The 15544-nt window shown below is 44.5% G+C and overlaps 1 protein-coding gene across 6 annotated transcripts in view; it reads right to left on the bottom strand.

Annotated features, from left to right (window-relative positions):
- The window catches only part of ZMIZ1 (zinc finger MIZ-type containing 1), a 339556-nt gene extending 324320 nt beyond the window's left edge, over positions 1 to 15236 (bottom strand). For 5 of the 6 annotated variants that reach the window (XR_010081335.1, XM_063405931.1, XM_063405934.1 and 2 more), the window contains exon 1: positions 15079 to 15235. The gene's annotated coding sequence lies outside the window, so the exon portion shown is untranslated. Of the gene's footprint in view, positions 1 to 15078 lie in introns of all 6 variants that reach the window. The other variant, XM_063405933.1, reaches the window with a different exon arrangement.
- Between the last annotated feature and the right edge of the window lie 308 nt (positions 15237 to 15544).

Below are 15544 nucleotides of genomic sequence, written 5' to 3'. Positions count from 1 at the left end.
TGGCACACAGTCAGCACCACCTCCAGGACACAATTTACCTATTCCTTTGAGAGGCAGCAAGAACAGGCACAGATGGGACCCACCACACCTACACCTTCCCCTCCGTTCCTCCTGCTAGCACAGAGGATGGGGGAAAGGGAAGGAATGTGGCCATGCCAGGGACACCACAGTCAAAGCCCTGTGTTGCTAGCACCAAAGCTTGCACACTTGCACATTCTCCAGCTTATTTTCCAAAAGTCACCATGCCACCAGCCAATGAATGGCACCCTTCAGCAAGCTCAGGATTCAATCAGGTGGGGCTGGTAAGAGGCATTCAGTTCAATGGGAGTCAGAGGAAAAAAAATGCCCATGAAGGTGTCTGAACACATTGGCTATGTTACATAAATATAAAAACTCAGAAAAAGAGCTTCTCTTGTACACTTGTCAATGTCAGAAGAATATTCTATAAGGAAAAAAACATTTTTAGAAAATCAGGTTGTTGCACTGTTCTGAGATGTATGAAAATACTCTTCATTTTTTGGGGGAACTGCCTGGAAACTCTAAGAAAAGTGTCACAGTCTGAAGACTGTTGAGTAGAGCTCAAAGGGAGGTCCTGGGAGGTCACTCTGCTTAGCTGGGGTGTTCCTAGCGTTCCTTTCATTGATGTGGAAACCAGGCAGTCATGGACAGTGGTATCAATCATAGTTAAGTCAGCTGAAAATGAACCTTAACAAGAAAACAAACAAACAACAAACCATCCACAATAAAAACCACAAAACTCTTCTCTCCATCCAGTGATCAAATCCTGCTGCCCAGTAGGGGGAAAGGGGTGGGGTGTAAATTGGGACACAACTATCTCATATTTAAATGATTCTATTCAAAGGACCACTTCTAGTGAATGCTTTGTTTGCACGATTTATGTAAAGAGTTTCAAGTACAACAGAAAGACAACTGCATTCTAACCATAAGCACAGCGCAGCAATACTGTGAGAACTCGCAGATGCTCAAGCACCACTGTCACAGTGGGGACAGGACACCACTGCCAGGCACTGCGGTCACTGCAGCAGCAGCTCTGGGGCAGTGCTTGTTAGGGCTGCTGTGTGCAGTGTGCTGCATTCTGGAGCTGTGTTCCCAAGGCCAGAGCCAGGGGAGCCTCACGCCTGGGCTGCCCTGCCATGCTGCAGTGCCAACACACCCGTGTGTGTCAGCAACTTCTCCCAGCGTGGACAACAAACTGAGAGCATACCAACTCAAAAGGGCAGCCTTGCAAGACTGCATATTAAAGCTATGAATGGATGTCTGCCAGCTGCAGTACCTTTCTGGAGCAGGGCACTGGTGTCACATTCACTTGTCTAAGCAAAGTGGCAGTAACTTCTGGTCATCAGAACTTCTAAGCTATTAATTTATCAGGATTAAAGTCTATTAACCAAAACCCCAAGAGATTAAGGTTGAATTATGTATAAAAAAAAAAGATTTGAACATTTTAAAACATATTCTGACATGTTATGCTTTTAGCAATAATTACATTATAGGACATGTGTTTGACACTTATTTTCTAGTGTTCAAAAAATATTTCAGTTGCTAGCTCTTTGCCATCTGCTTCCCATCATTATTTCATTAAAATAGTTTTCATCTCCCTTATAGCAGAAATGCAAGACTGTTTTCTGTGTGACTGGATTATCGCCTCCCTTACTTAAACAGCATCATTCCAATTTTTTTTTTAATTTATGTTTTGAAGAGGCATATGTACCTCCTCCAAACTCCACCCAGCAAGTGCTAACAAAGCAGGCTTGTTAAAACCAGCCAAATACGTCTCCTTCTCTCCACCTGTCAAGAACACTTTCCTAAAGTCTCTGAGGAAACTAAATCAAATAACTCATCTGCTGCAATAAACATGGGGATTTTCCTCTCTGAAAGGGAAAACTCACACTTGAATACACCTTGGATGAAAACCAAGGTCCAATGTACAATATGTAGCTTACACCACACAAAACACCATTCCCAGGCAAAATCCTAGAGCTCGACAGCTTCCACTGCTGTGAGTAGCTGTGCAGGGGCAAAGTCGCCCACATACAAGGAAGAGGTGGTTTCTGAGCAGTTATCAGGAGCGAGTGCAATAATTCTTACCTGGAAAATGCTGTTTGCAGCTGCTCACCGATTTGTCAGCACACACGCTGCTCTCACCTCATGATTTATGATGCTCTCTCCAGCACTGAGACTTCTATTACTGTCCTCGTTTATTGCCTGCAGCTGTCATTCTCACCAACAATTCTACAGTTGTTTGTAGGTGAGGTATCAAAGGTATTTAGTGTGCACCTAGAGACGTAATTTTAATCAAACCTACTCACAGGCAGTATTTAAACGTTAGAACAACTGCACAGGGTGCAGCAATTAATGTGAACTTGACCAACCAAAATTATGACAGCCAGAAACGTTTACTCATAAATACCTCAAAAGGATGGATGTCCAACAGGCCTGTGAACACCTGCTGATTTGTAAATGAAGATAAAAATAGTACCCATAGATCACAAAGCCTTCCGACAGGTATTTGAATGCACAATAAATATTAACACAAGTTCAGCAATTTCACTTTCTATGGCCAAAATGTTGCTACAGCAGTAAATGCAGCTACATCTTTCTCACCACGTATTTATCTCAGCTAGATATTTCCCCCTTAAACTAGTCAGGTTTTCCAGCATCTCCTCAAAAGCTGCTGAATCTGCCCAGTTTAGAATAATTACAGTGGAAGGGGAGAAAAATTTTCCATCCAAAAATTTCACTTTTAGAGATCTCAGCATTTTCTAGACATTATAATTTTGCAAATCAGAAGTTCTGACCCACTGCAGTCTTTGCTTAACTTTTTTTGGAAGCCACAAGTTGCTCAATGATTTGAAAAATAGGCAAGCAGTGTTATAAAGTGTGGCTACCAATTGCAGTACCCTATTTTCAGAAAGGGTGGCAAACACCCTCCGTGGGTGAATTGGACCTAATATGGCACAAAAATGCAGCAAAAAATGAGAAACAAGTCCTGGAGCTAAGCCTAACAGTACTTCATGTGTACTCTGAAGCTCCAGCTCCTTAAGTGAACCAATTATAACAACAGCTCTGTCCATTTTGTGAGTTTCTAGTGCTTGTGAGCCAAGAGGAAACCTGAAAATATGAACCCTAAACAGGGTACTAAAAGCAGGTTTTGCAAAAGAATTCAAGTTTGTTATTATTTAAAATTATTTAATATGCCTGGATTCTAACGGCTAAATATTTTAAGACTGGCAATCTTAAATTAGTCTAATCATTAATCTAAGCACCAAAATCCACTTGCTGCATTGAAAGTTCATTTATTCAAGACTATCCACACTGCATAGCTTGAAAATGGCACTCAAGGCAAAAACAATTGTGAATTTACAACCAAAAGGTAGCCTGAAGGCCATCACTGTCACAGTCAGGCTTGATTTATAGCTGAACAGATAGTGTCAAAATATAAACTACAAATTAAACACAACTCTAAGTAGAAAAAAATGATGGTTTTACACTATGATGATAAACTACCAAAGCAGCTCTGGTGTAAGTAAGTTGTTAGTACTTACAATCTATGCAGATACTGACTGATCCTATTACATCCCCATGCTCCAGTCCCTTCAGCCAAGATGATTGAGAGAGTTGTGCAGAAGATGCACTCACTAATTGTGAGCCCACATTAAACCATGAGTTGGTGTGCAACAGTCTCAGGTTAAGGAACAGAATCTCCTTGTATAAAGAACACTAATTGTAGCACACTTCAGAGTTCAGGAATCTTTTAGTTATCTAAATCCACAATATACCATTTGTTTCCCATAACATTTATTAGGAAATAGATCAGAATTGGTCATATATGCCTCATTAGAAAAAAAATCCACCATGAAAAAGCTGACTTTACCTATTTTTTAAACTTAAGGCAGCTGAGAGATCATTTAAACTATAATTGTTCTTAGACTCAAACGCAGATACACATTCTATCCTCAGATGGTGTCTCTAGGATCTGATAACTCAAGCATGTGTGTGATTCTTCACTGACAAACCACCTGACTCCTCTACTTGTGCAAGTTGCATTACTCATAAGAAATCCTTGGCAGAGCCAGAGCAACATATGTTAATGACTGGGCTGCATTATAATAGGTCTGACATCTTGTTTCTCATCCAGGGTTTAAAATAAAAGGAAACAACAGTCTCTTTCAATACAAAAGTACATATTTTTGCCTCTCAGGCTAAAAATATTTTACGTTAAAAACACAAATAGATGTACTGCCAAAAATCCCTGCCTCTTGAGTGTTCCTTTTTGGGGGATTTAGCCTTATCGTTTCCTTATTATAGCCTTATTATAACGAAAGCAATGAGAGGTTGGTGTATACGTATTCACCTCTCATTTATTACAAAAAATTCCTAAATTGGGTGCAACAGGTAAAACGGGAGCTTGACTCCCCACTATTTCATTTTTTGTATACACAGTTTTTCCGGTAATGTTGTCTGCCAGTTACTACAGCAAAATAAGGTAAAAATTCATGAACACTGAGGAGGAGCATGACTAGAGCAAATATATACTTTAAAATATATTTTTATTTTTCATACGGCAGGAGATATGTACTATTTCTTTATTTTATGATTTAATAATACTGGGATATTGCTAGGACATGATGCTGGCAACATTACAAGTATTTTTGATTTACATTTCTCTTCATTGAGAAAGGGATACTGAGGGCCATAGCTGCAAATTCAGAGAAAGGAGTAAGACTCCACACTGACATGCCATTTATTTTTGAGTGACCAAATTCAAAATTTTAAATCTGAATTTCAAATTGTATGACACCATAAAACTGATAGGAACCTGTGAAGTTTCACTGAAATTTTCAAAACACTAATATTCTAAAATTAGGCATTGGTACCAGATTTTCTTTCACAAAAGGTGTTGCAAAAAAAGTTTACGCGTGATTTATACATGCATTTAGGATGCAAGACCTTTAAGAATGCACTCAGAAGTTTGGGGTTTTTTCCCGAAGTGATTAAACAAGTGTATCACACACACCTATGACCAGAAAGCTGCTGGGCATCCATGGTTCCCTGCACTGGGTGCTGCCGAGGCAGCGCTGGGCCCTCTCCGGAGGCACAGCGCCAGCCAAGAAGCCGCAGCCAGGAGCAGACAGATGGTGGCCAATAAGGAAACTATCACAGCGTCTTAGTCACCACGGCACAGCCCGGGCACCACACAATAGCAGCCTGGCTATCATCGACTTTATCCTCGTTTCAGCTCGCTGGCGTGTTTACCTGCATTTGCCTGGCGCTCCCAGCTCTGGGCACACAGGCTCCGAGCTGTCTTGGGGGAACCACTCCAGTGGCATGGGCTTACAAGGACCCATCACAGCCTGTCAGAGAGCTAAAGGCAGATATCCAAAGGCTACAAAACACTGCCTCGGATGCACCATACCAACCACCACTCTGGGAGCAGCTATGCTCTAGGGTAGCTAAGAGGAACCATGCCGAAGTCTTAAAAATAGATGTTCCTAGTACCAGCTAGTTAACAAAAGAAACATCAACAGATGAATCCTAAATTTTCAGTATTTTTTGTATTTATTTGGGGATAAAACAACCTTGCTTAACGTTAAGACAAGCAGCACAATCCTAAATTTAAGGCACTCTTGTTTCTCCCCAGCCAGTTCCTCAAAGCTCCACTCTGAACCCTCCAGCAGCAGCCACTGCCACCACCTCAACCTTGTCCTTCTCTTCCCTGCAGACCCTACACCTCTCAGGTGATTTTTCAATTGGTTCCTTTACAAAAGAACAATCTGCCATGAATATAGGTAGAACAAAAATGATTGCAAATATTTTCAGAACCCATTTTAATCAAAAGCCCTCTGAAGCGCTGACCATCCGCAGCACTGCCCTTTGCAGAAAGAACCACTGCCTCTCCAAAGCTGTGCAGCACCGAGCACCATCTGGGCTGTGCCCCAGGGAGCCTTTCCACTACCCCAACCTGCACAGCTCCAGCCAGTGCCACCGGCACTGGAATCCAGCAGCTCGGCTGTCCCTGCCGCACGGGCTTCCAGGACACCGCAATGCCATGTGGATGTTTTAAAATATTTATCTTCTGTCCTGTTGCTGATTCCTTCTGAAGGATAAACCATCTCCGAACAGCCATCCCTTTATGCGTAATTCATACCCAAGGATCACTCAGAATGCAAGGACTGGTCTCCAAAGGAAGCATTTATAATGCTCACAACAAGTCCAAGTATGGCCTCTTTCATATCTAGACTGTACCTTTGCTAAACACCACGTTCAGGTATTTGTTATCAAGAAACATTGCAAAGGTTCCCCTGGATTAATTCTGCGCTCTGTCTCTTGCTGGTCACCAACAGCCAGTGGTTCACTTGTCCTTTGCTAAAGAGTAACAAGGCCAAATGGAACAGTGACTCCTGAGTTACACATAAACAAGCAGGTGCCCGCTGCAGAGGTGGGACTTGAGAGGAGTTTGAAGCCCTCCTGGTTATCCAGCTTCCCACACAACTCCTGTCCGCCTGCAGCCGCAGAGCCCGGGGCAGCAGGATCACAGAGCACCGCGGTCTCTCCCTCCCTCCAGTCCCACCCCAAAGCAGCTGGGGCTGGGGAGGACGGCCAGTGCTGAGCAGAACCTTCCTCTGCAAGGGCTCCCCACAGCCACATGAACTGCTGTGGCAGAGGCAGGTTCAGAGCCAGCCATTCAGCCCGAGCAACGCAGAGGGCAAACGACTGAGAAAGGACACAGCACCCACACACTTACATTAGATATTTATACAAAAAGCTGCAGGAAGAAGATGGGAGCCCAAGTGTTTTAACTTGCAAGGCTGATTTAACGAAGTCTGAGAGGGCTCTGCTAGTGACCCAAAATAACTTCTCCTTACATAATACTGTTATGATTTTAATGTGAGAGATGTCAGAGTATTACAGTGCCAAAAGCCAAAGCTACGCATTCATTTGGAAAGTTAGCAGGCTCCCATCTCTAATGGTATCTAACTCCAGCTGGACTGCAACCCAATACTTTTTAAAACAGTGATGTAGATTTTTGGAGAAATCTCACACTTGAGAGAACAAGCAAAGACCGGAGTACAGTTCCTGAAACAAACATCTAAAACCAGGACTGATAGCTGCTTTAAGTCTCACCAGGTGAGATGTATCAGAGTGGATATCTCAAAATCAAAAAGGGACTTGTGAATGGGATCAATTTGAACACTAGTTTGTAAAGAAACAGCCTTGACAGCACAACACATATTGAATTTGCCTTTTCAGTCACAGAACTACCATCCACATCTGCACATAAGTGCCCACTGCAACTCAGCATCTTGGTTTTCTGTGAAACAGAAAGGTAAGGTTTTGTGGTTGTGTAAAGCACCTAAAGGACAGCAACTGAGCGAGCAGATAGGATCACAAAAGCCTGCACAGGATGACAGTTCACTGGCCTGACATCCTTTAGAACAAGAATTCCAGTTAAAAAAAAAAACAAAAAAAAGTTTAATTAAATGTAAAGTGCATCTAAGTGGAGAAGAGAAGAGAAGCTTTACTTGAAAAGGCTTGGGGAAAGCCTTGGGTTGCTGTAAGGGAGACCTAAGCATAAGTTGTGTAACAACTGTAAACAAGTTAACTTCTAACTTCAGTGATCCCACTGCTGGGAAAAGAGCTATAAGCATTAAACAAAAACAGAATTTACAAGAAGGACACTAAGAGACTAGGTAGACTGCCTGACAACCATATCATTCTTCTTTTCCCCTGCAAACCAGCAGGATAATAAACTCTTCTCTCTTTCATCTATGGGTATATGTATAAACAAACTGCTCTTCCAAGAATTCAGTGTCAACAAAGTCTCTAGAACTGCTTTTTAAAGCATTTTCTTGCCCCCTTTTTCTTAGGAGGAGGTAGGGTTGAAGCAGTTTGGCAGGACAGAGGCAGATAAACAAATGGCTCTTCCATTCACATAAAAATATATAATAGTTTTAGAACTGAAGTGTAACAGTGCTTATTGTCAAAATAGTTTAGCTGCAGGAACTTGTATTTTGCAATGTATTTTAAGAAAATGCATTCCCTAAGAGAATTTTCAGGTTTATAAGGCTTCTTTTTGTCATTTACAATACCCAAGGTCTTACACATGTGCAATACTAAGGAAAACTAAGGCTTACATGAGAGCAATGATATGTAAGGCATTTCTTATTTTCCCATTATCTGTGGGGGCACCCCACCTTCAGGCTGCACAAACAGAAGTGCTGCTCAAACTGGGCACAGACACAGCGGGACAGCAGCTGATGAAATTCTGTCATTTCCTCAAGAAAGTGCCTGTAGTTGGAGGGGTGGAGGTCTTGTAACTAAGGGCTCAAGCCTCTCCTCCCTGTCATTCAACTCTTGTGGTGGGTTTTTTCCCCTCACACAACACATTCTCACACCTCTAAAACAACCAAGAGCAGATGGTAACCCTGGAGCTGGAGAATGCCCACCTAGCAGACGGCTGTTGGACAACAGTCATGTCCAAGAGAAGAGCACAGGGGAAGGGTCTGAGTTTCACACAAAATCAAAGTCATAAAAACACCTTACAAGCTTATGGTGATTTCTGCTTTTGGCGAGGTAAACTCCAAAACCCCCTTTGTCAGTGTGAGCCCAGACAACTTCCAGGGAAGACCCATTTCAAACCTTTCCAAGCACCAACTGGCCCACAGTGTCAGCCTCGGCACTGTCCTGCACTTCTCCCTCATCCCATGGTGCCCTTATTTACACAATAAACCACTATTAGATCGGTTCACCTATTTTTGGAATGGGTGTTCAAAAACACAAGAAGAGAAACCTGCACTGCTGAATTTACTGATGGAGATACCCAGGTGTGTATTTCAGAGCAGCCTAAAAGACCCCACTGTTCTCAGAGGGAATCAGGAATGTAGCCAAGAAACAAGCAGATACACATCAAGGGAACTGTTTTAGCTACTAAATGGCCAATTGAAGCCCTTACTATTCTGTCATATATCTATGTCACTGCAGCCCCAATAAATAATGCTTTCTGATTAGTTATGAGACTATCTGGAAATCTCCAAGACAGATACTGTTCACTGTGCCAGCCAGTCAGTCATCGGAGCCCTGAAGTCTCAAAGGAATGAAAACCTATGTGAATCCAAAAGACAACACAAACTTGTTGTCAAGATATTGCTTTTTTCTCCTACTCCTCAAACATGTTTTTACCTGATCACCAAAGATGACAAATGGTATTTCACAGCACAAAGAGCTGCCGTATGAACGAGGCAGTTTCCCCACAACTGTGCAGTGGATCAAGCATTCTCTAGTTAATGCTATCTGGACCAAGATGACTACTAAACTAAATCACCAGAAGAGTTTACCAGTAACCAGGCAAAGAGTTGAGAACATGAGAACAAGTAAGATCTGAAGAAAACCAAATAAAGACAACAAACAATCTCCATCCTGGTTTTGCATGACATTATCAGATCCATCACTTCTGTGGCTTTCATTCTCGTGCTATCTTTGACAAAATATATGTATTACCGATATGTTAAGAGTTGTTCCCTTTTCTGAAGTCAGGCCCACAGCAGTGCTGCTTTTCCCTGGAAATAAAAAAGGCTTACAGCAACCACAGATCCTCTGTGCCCACAGCCAATACTGACTACCAAAAAACTGGCATTTAGCACTACAGAAAGAGGAAAACACAGCTGGCTGTGGGTCAGGCAGCTGGACAATCACTTGGGTAGGTTTCACAGGACTGAAGGAGGATGTCTTAGCATGAGTTATAAATCAGGTCCCTACCATCCACTGACATAAGCCAGGACAAACAAGCAAACAAAAAATTAATCAGAAACCTCTTATACAGACTAACAGTGAGCAGTAGAGGTAATACAAACCCACGCTTTTATGAAATTTGCACAGGTTTGTAGCACTGTGCATATCAATAGGTTTTGAGCAATTTCTTTTCTTCCCTCCCCTCTGCCTGGTATTGAGCCAGGAGCCTTCCAGCTTCACTCTGGGAATAGAGTCAAAGCTGGTCTGCAGAGTCAAAACAAACCCTGGATTACCAACCAGGGGATATGCTTCCCACATTTATGTTCATAGAATGTTACTGTGATAGGCTGTATGTGACTACCCCAATATCAGTACACTAGACAAAATACAAACCAGTTTGATCTATAGAGTTATCTGTGTAAAGGACAGAAGTTCCTTTTCAAGCTTAGATATTTCACTAGATCCTAAACCTTACTTAAAAATGCATCAAGCATCACTGACTGGAAAGGATTTCTTGGATGTTACACCATTCATTACAGGAGTAAAAATTACTTCCTCTGTCCTCTGCTACAGAACTGAAATGTATAAGCAACTGAAGGAAACTACAGGTATTCCAGAACGAGTGATCGCCTATGTGAGCCTTCAGAAGGGCAAGTTCTTTTAAAGAATGAGTCATTCCCTGTGGAGTAACTCAATTTCTATTGACACTTACAGGAGAAATTAGGTTGAAAGTGATTTTGTCTGCCTAAGAACAACTTTGCTTTTTTTACTGGATACCTAATACCCATAGAAATCTGCCCTGGTCCATAAAGGGAAGGGCAGAGGCACTGTACTGAAGCCAGGAAACTTCATCTTTGCAGCAATGTTGACTTCAGTGTATCTTAAACTATTAGAACCAAAAATAACATGTAACAAGTGTAAGGCCATCTCCTACTCTCATAATACACTACTGCCTCCAACAGTCTAGCTGTGGAGATCTATTACAACCCATTGCCTGGACATTTCCCTAGCAGCCTATATTCTCTTTAAAATATTCTAACATTAGCCAAGCTGAATGTTAATGACCACGTGAAACCCAATGGAAGTCAAGAATTGAAAATTGCTACATAAGAATTTTCTGCTTTGCAGTAAGAAAGGGGGAGGAGGAAATCAATACGGCAAAACAACCTTTTAAACCAAAGACACCATTTTAAAGCAGGAATTACTTCTAATACCACTGACAGCCTCAACTTGTCCTCAGCAGGAAGGCTTACATACACTTGAAGATGTGAATTGAGTGTAAGGAAAACATGCAGTATCTGAGCAGGAGGTCTGTCTGTGGTGCTTCTATATGGATGTGTTGTCTTCTCTGTTTTCCCATAAAACACACCTAAATGGATGAAGAGGGCTTGTGTTGCTTGTCCCACAACAGGCAGTTGACAGGAACAAGCACAAACCAACATAAACTCTTCGGCAATATTCTCACCGCTTTGCTGTAATACAGGATAGGATTTCACAAAAATTGGTCTAACTAGGAGCGAACAAATTAGCCAATTGCATAGTGGTCAAAGTTGCTACCACAGGCATTAACTGCAGTCCTACTTATTTAAGAGAAACAGGCTTCCCAGGTACAGCCATAACAAGCCAAGCTCACGCCTCCTGGCAGCATTTGATCACCCACGTTGTTAGAGCAGCACAGCAGGCACCACGAGTTCCTGGCTAGCCACTACCTCCCATTTCTCATAGTCACATTATCTTCTGTGTGACTGGAAAAAGGCTGGATCCCTGTTGTTCTGAAGCCTACCAACAACACTGGGGAAGGCAAAAGGAATTCCAACTCTCTTTTTCTTTCACAGATCTATTTTCTTCCTTTTCAGGAGAGAAACCAGGCTCTCCAGGCTGCTAGTACAAACATCAAGTTGCTAAAAACCAGCCAACATTATCTCTAATACTATAGTCTTCAGCTATAACTGCCATCCATGAGGTTTTGGGGTGTTGGTTTGGTTCTGGTTTGGCTTTTTTTTTTTTTTTTTCTTTCCCCAATAGAAAACCTTTGGAGCCCATAAAAGTGGAAGAGATCTGGGGCAAAGGGCAAGCACCTCCCAAGAAAAGTTATGAATGGAACTACGCTAGAGAGCCTTGCCTTTCTACTCCTTCTACAGGAGAAATCATTCACATGTTGCAAAAACTGATCCATTATCTTTTGTGGGTTTCTTAAAATAATCTAAAAACAGAATTGTACGCCATACCAAGATCGCAGATTTATTTCATCTCAGAGAGCACAAAACATTCTCTGTACATATACACAGCAACTCACTTCTTTCCTGAAACAAAGTTTTCATTGATCCTTTGCCACAGACTCAATTATTGTTTCTAATCATGATCAACGTTTATTTAAGGTATTGTGAATTGTAAACAATGCAAACAATAAAAGCATCTGTCCATGTTGACATGAATGTAATTGGCAGGTTAGATACCTATATCCACTGGTCCCAAAGGTGTTCTTAAATTCAGAAAGCCCAAAGTAAATTTAAATTACAATTTATAGAATAATCCTAATATCTGCCACTTTTTGAGGTGGTGTTATCTTTTGTAGATAAAAATCACAGTCTGTCAATTCAATCCCAGGAAATTCTTCATTGTTTTAAAACATAATCCTAAGGACTTTTTTTTTTAAAGCTTCTTTCTTTTATTAATGCAGTGGATTTTGCAAAATTCCTGGTCCTCCTTGCAACCACGGGGGGAAAAACAGTCCTCCTCTTGTAATGTAGCAATTACAGATATAAATGTAAAAAGAGCAGAAATCAAGGCACTTTGAGACAGCACTTAAAAAGATAAAAAAAGTACTTGACTATGGGATATTCTGAGGATTTCAAGTCAGGTTTTCCACAGCCTCATTGTAAAAATAAGCGACCTTTCCCTTCTCCTCCTCCCCACCCCAAACTCTGAGGAAAACGGCCACCAAATGCACTCAGCTAGCCTCAAAGTCACACGTGCTCCATTGCAGATCTTGCTTTCAATGTCTCTTTTGTTTGATGGCTGGTGTTTCAACATCCTCAGCTTGGAACAGAAAAAGGTCAGAGCGAGTCTTCTGGCATTCACAAACCTGCGCCAGGCCCCGCCAAGAGAAGATTGATGCCACAGTACATTTTCCCCAGTCCAAGAGAAGGAAGTGGAGCTCTGAATGCACAACCAACTATGTTCGTCAGAGGGATTCATTTCCCAAAGGTGTTTAGCTTTGCTACATCCTTTTGTGAAACTTTTCTGCTGGTGGTAGTAATATTTTTGTTACCCATTGTGCCATGTTACTGCCCCAGTATCATAACCCAAACAGGTTCCCACCACAAAGTCGTTTTAGCCATACATTCCAGCACAGAGCTTTTTTTTTATTCCCCTCCTGATTTTGCTTCACCCCTAGGTTGTCCTCGGTGCCCTCACACCTGCCTGCTGTCCTCGCCTTTCCTCCCCTGCCTGGGGAGGAGAGGCTGCACCAGTAAACTTCCAGTGTGCAAGGCCAAGGTCCGTTCCACAGCTAGAGAGAAGCTGTTGCTAAAGATTCCTTAAAAGCTTTGGCACTTCACGGCACTTGGAACTACTCAACCAGAGCTGGGAGCCAAAGCTTTGCCACAGCATTAATGGGCTTTTGCCCTTTTAAATTTTATAAGCCTGTCGCCTTTCTGATGCGCGGAGTTTTATTCAGAGCCCTAAATGGCCATTTCATATTTAAAAGAAAGCTTGCATAGGTAGCACCCTAAAACTACCCCAGGTCATTCATCACCCCAGCACTCCTACTGTCTCTTAGGAAACCTTTGATAGAGCATTTGTTCAGGCTGCCAAGTTAAATCCGCTTCTCTCGTGTCAATGCATTGAAAAAAGCAGTCAGAACACCAGCTTCACTCAGGCCTGCTGAAGTAAATGGAGAAAACCAATTCCTTTGGCACTACAGAGCCATTAAGCCCTTTGCAGATTATTAACTGAAGCACAAAAATATACACGGCGCACGATCGGACGACAGAGCAGAGCTATGCCTTAAGTTTGCTTCGGTCTCCACAAACTGGCGATCCAGCCGCAATTCCCCCAGCTCGTGCAGCTGCCGGGCTGGTGAGCGGGACCCGCAGCCCCAGACAAAAGCGGCGGTGCGGGGGTCCCGCCGCCGCGGCCGCGCAGGTTCCACCTTTAGCAAAGGCGCTGACGGGGGCTGCGCTCCAAGGGGCACCCCCGAGGCGCCGCCCCGCGTCTCTCATCGCAGCCTCCGAGGCGGCACCGAAATTAAACTTTACACGTGCAAAACAAAGTTTACAGTCTAAAACCCCGATTATAGTAACAACTTCCTCCCCCTGTCTCAGGCTGCCGTACTCCTTCCCCGCTACCGCGCCAGCCCAGAACGCTATCCCGAGCCCCACGGGGGGGCGGGGGGGGGACAAGAACGTGGCTGGATGGCTCCTATTTTTATGTTTACATTCCTGAAGTGTCTTTTCACTGGCTGCCATTCCCCCTCTCCCCGCGAGCAGCTCCGCCGGCCGCCCCTGGAAGCGCTTCCCCCGCTCCCCTCGCACAAAGGCGGGCGAGCTCCGGCCGGGTCGGGCCGGGCCGGGCCGGGCAGGGCACCCCCGGCCCTCTGCCCCCGCGCCCCCTCCCCTCCGCCCGGCGGCTTCCTGGACAGATGCACGGGGGGAGGGAGGGGAAGAGGGAGGGAGGGGGGCTGCTCCTTCCTCCTGCCTGGCGAGAGAGGCCCAGGTCCCAACTGGCTCTCAAAACCCAGACACAAGGAATTTACACCCAGGCAAGCTTCCCGGAGCCCCAAGAACAGGCGCAAGCCTCCCCACGCGTCTCCCGAGCCTCGCACGGGCGGCCGGGCACGCACGCCCCGAGCCGCAGCCCCGGCCCCGCTGCGGGGCTCCAGCCCGCCCCGACGGCGCTCGCCCCGGCCGGGGGCAGCCGCCGCCCCGGTCCCCGCAGCCCCCTTTGTGCTTGCGGCGGCTCCGGCGCCCGCCCGCCTCACGCCGCGGCTGCTCCAAGTTCGCCCCGGGCCGGGTCCCTCCGCGACCCCGCGGCCGGCCCGGGAAGGGCACTGCCCGGCACAGCCGCTTCCCCGCGCCGGGCCCGGCTCCGCGGCTGCTCGCCCGCCCTCGCCCCGCGCCCTCGGCGGGGACAGTCTGCCCCTTTAAGAAGTCTCCACACATTTTCTCCCCTTGCAGAATAAATATGTTGTTGTTTTCTCTTTTTTTGCTCCCTGTACACCTATTTCCCCAGCGTGGCCGCTCCATTGTTTCTGCTCCGCCGAGACGCAACCCCTGCCCGGCCGCGAACGGGGAGGTGCGAGCAGGGAGCGCAAATAGACGCGAAACTTACCTACGGATTGCAAAGCAGCCTTGCAGCAGCAAAATAATAAGGAAGAAGGCAGGCAAAATCCTCTTTCCCCAACTGATTTGCAGCTCTACTCGGGTATTTTTAAATATATAATTTTGTTTATTCCCCTCCTTTCTTCCTTCTCCCCCTGCTTTCTTTTTTCCTCCTTCCCCCCCCCCCCTTTTTTTTCCCCCTTGCCCACAGACAGTGAAAAGGAGCTCAATGTTAGTGGGTGAGTAAGTGAATCAACTAGCAGAGAGCACAGCAAGTTGAAGTGTCAAATTACATTGGCTATTCTATTACCAAAGGGCCATGCTTTGTGGCTGCTGGCAAAATCTGTCCCAGATTCCTATCTGAAAGGGAGCTGCCTCCTACAGGGATGTTCTTCCCTTCGCCCTCTCCCTTCCCCTCTCCCCCCGCAACACCACCCCCCCCCTCCCAAATCACACCAAGTTAAAAATCTTAGATA

This window comes from Prinia subflava, chromosome 9 (assembly GCF_021018805.1).
Source record: "Prinia subflava isolate CZ2003 ecotype Zambia chromosome 9, Cam_Psub_1.2, whole genome shotgun sequence".
NCBI lineage: Eukaryota > Metazoa > Chordata > Aves > Passeriformes > Cisticolidae > Prinia > Prinia subflava.
Note: the sequence above shows the minus strand (reverse complement) of the source record. Positions and strands in the feature narration are given on the sequence as shown.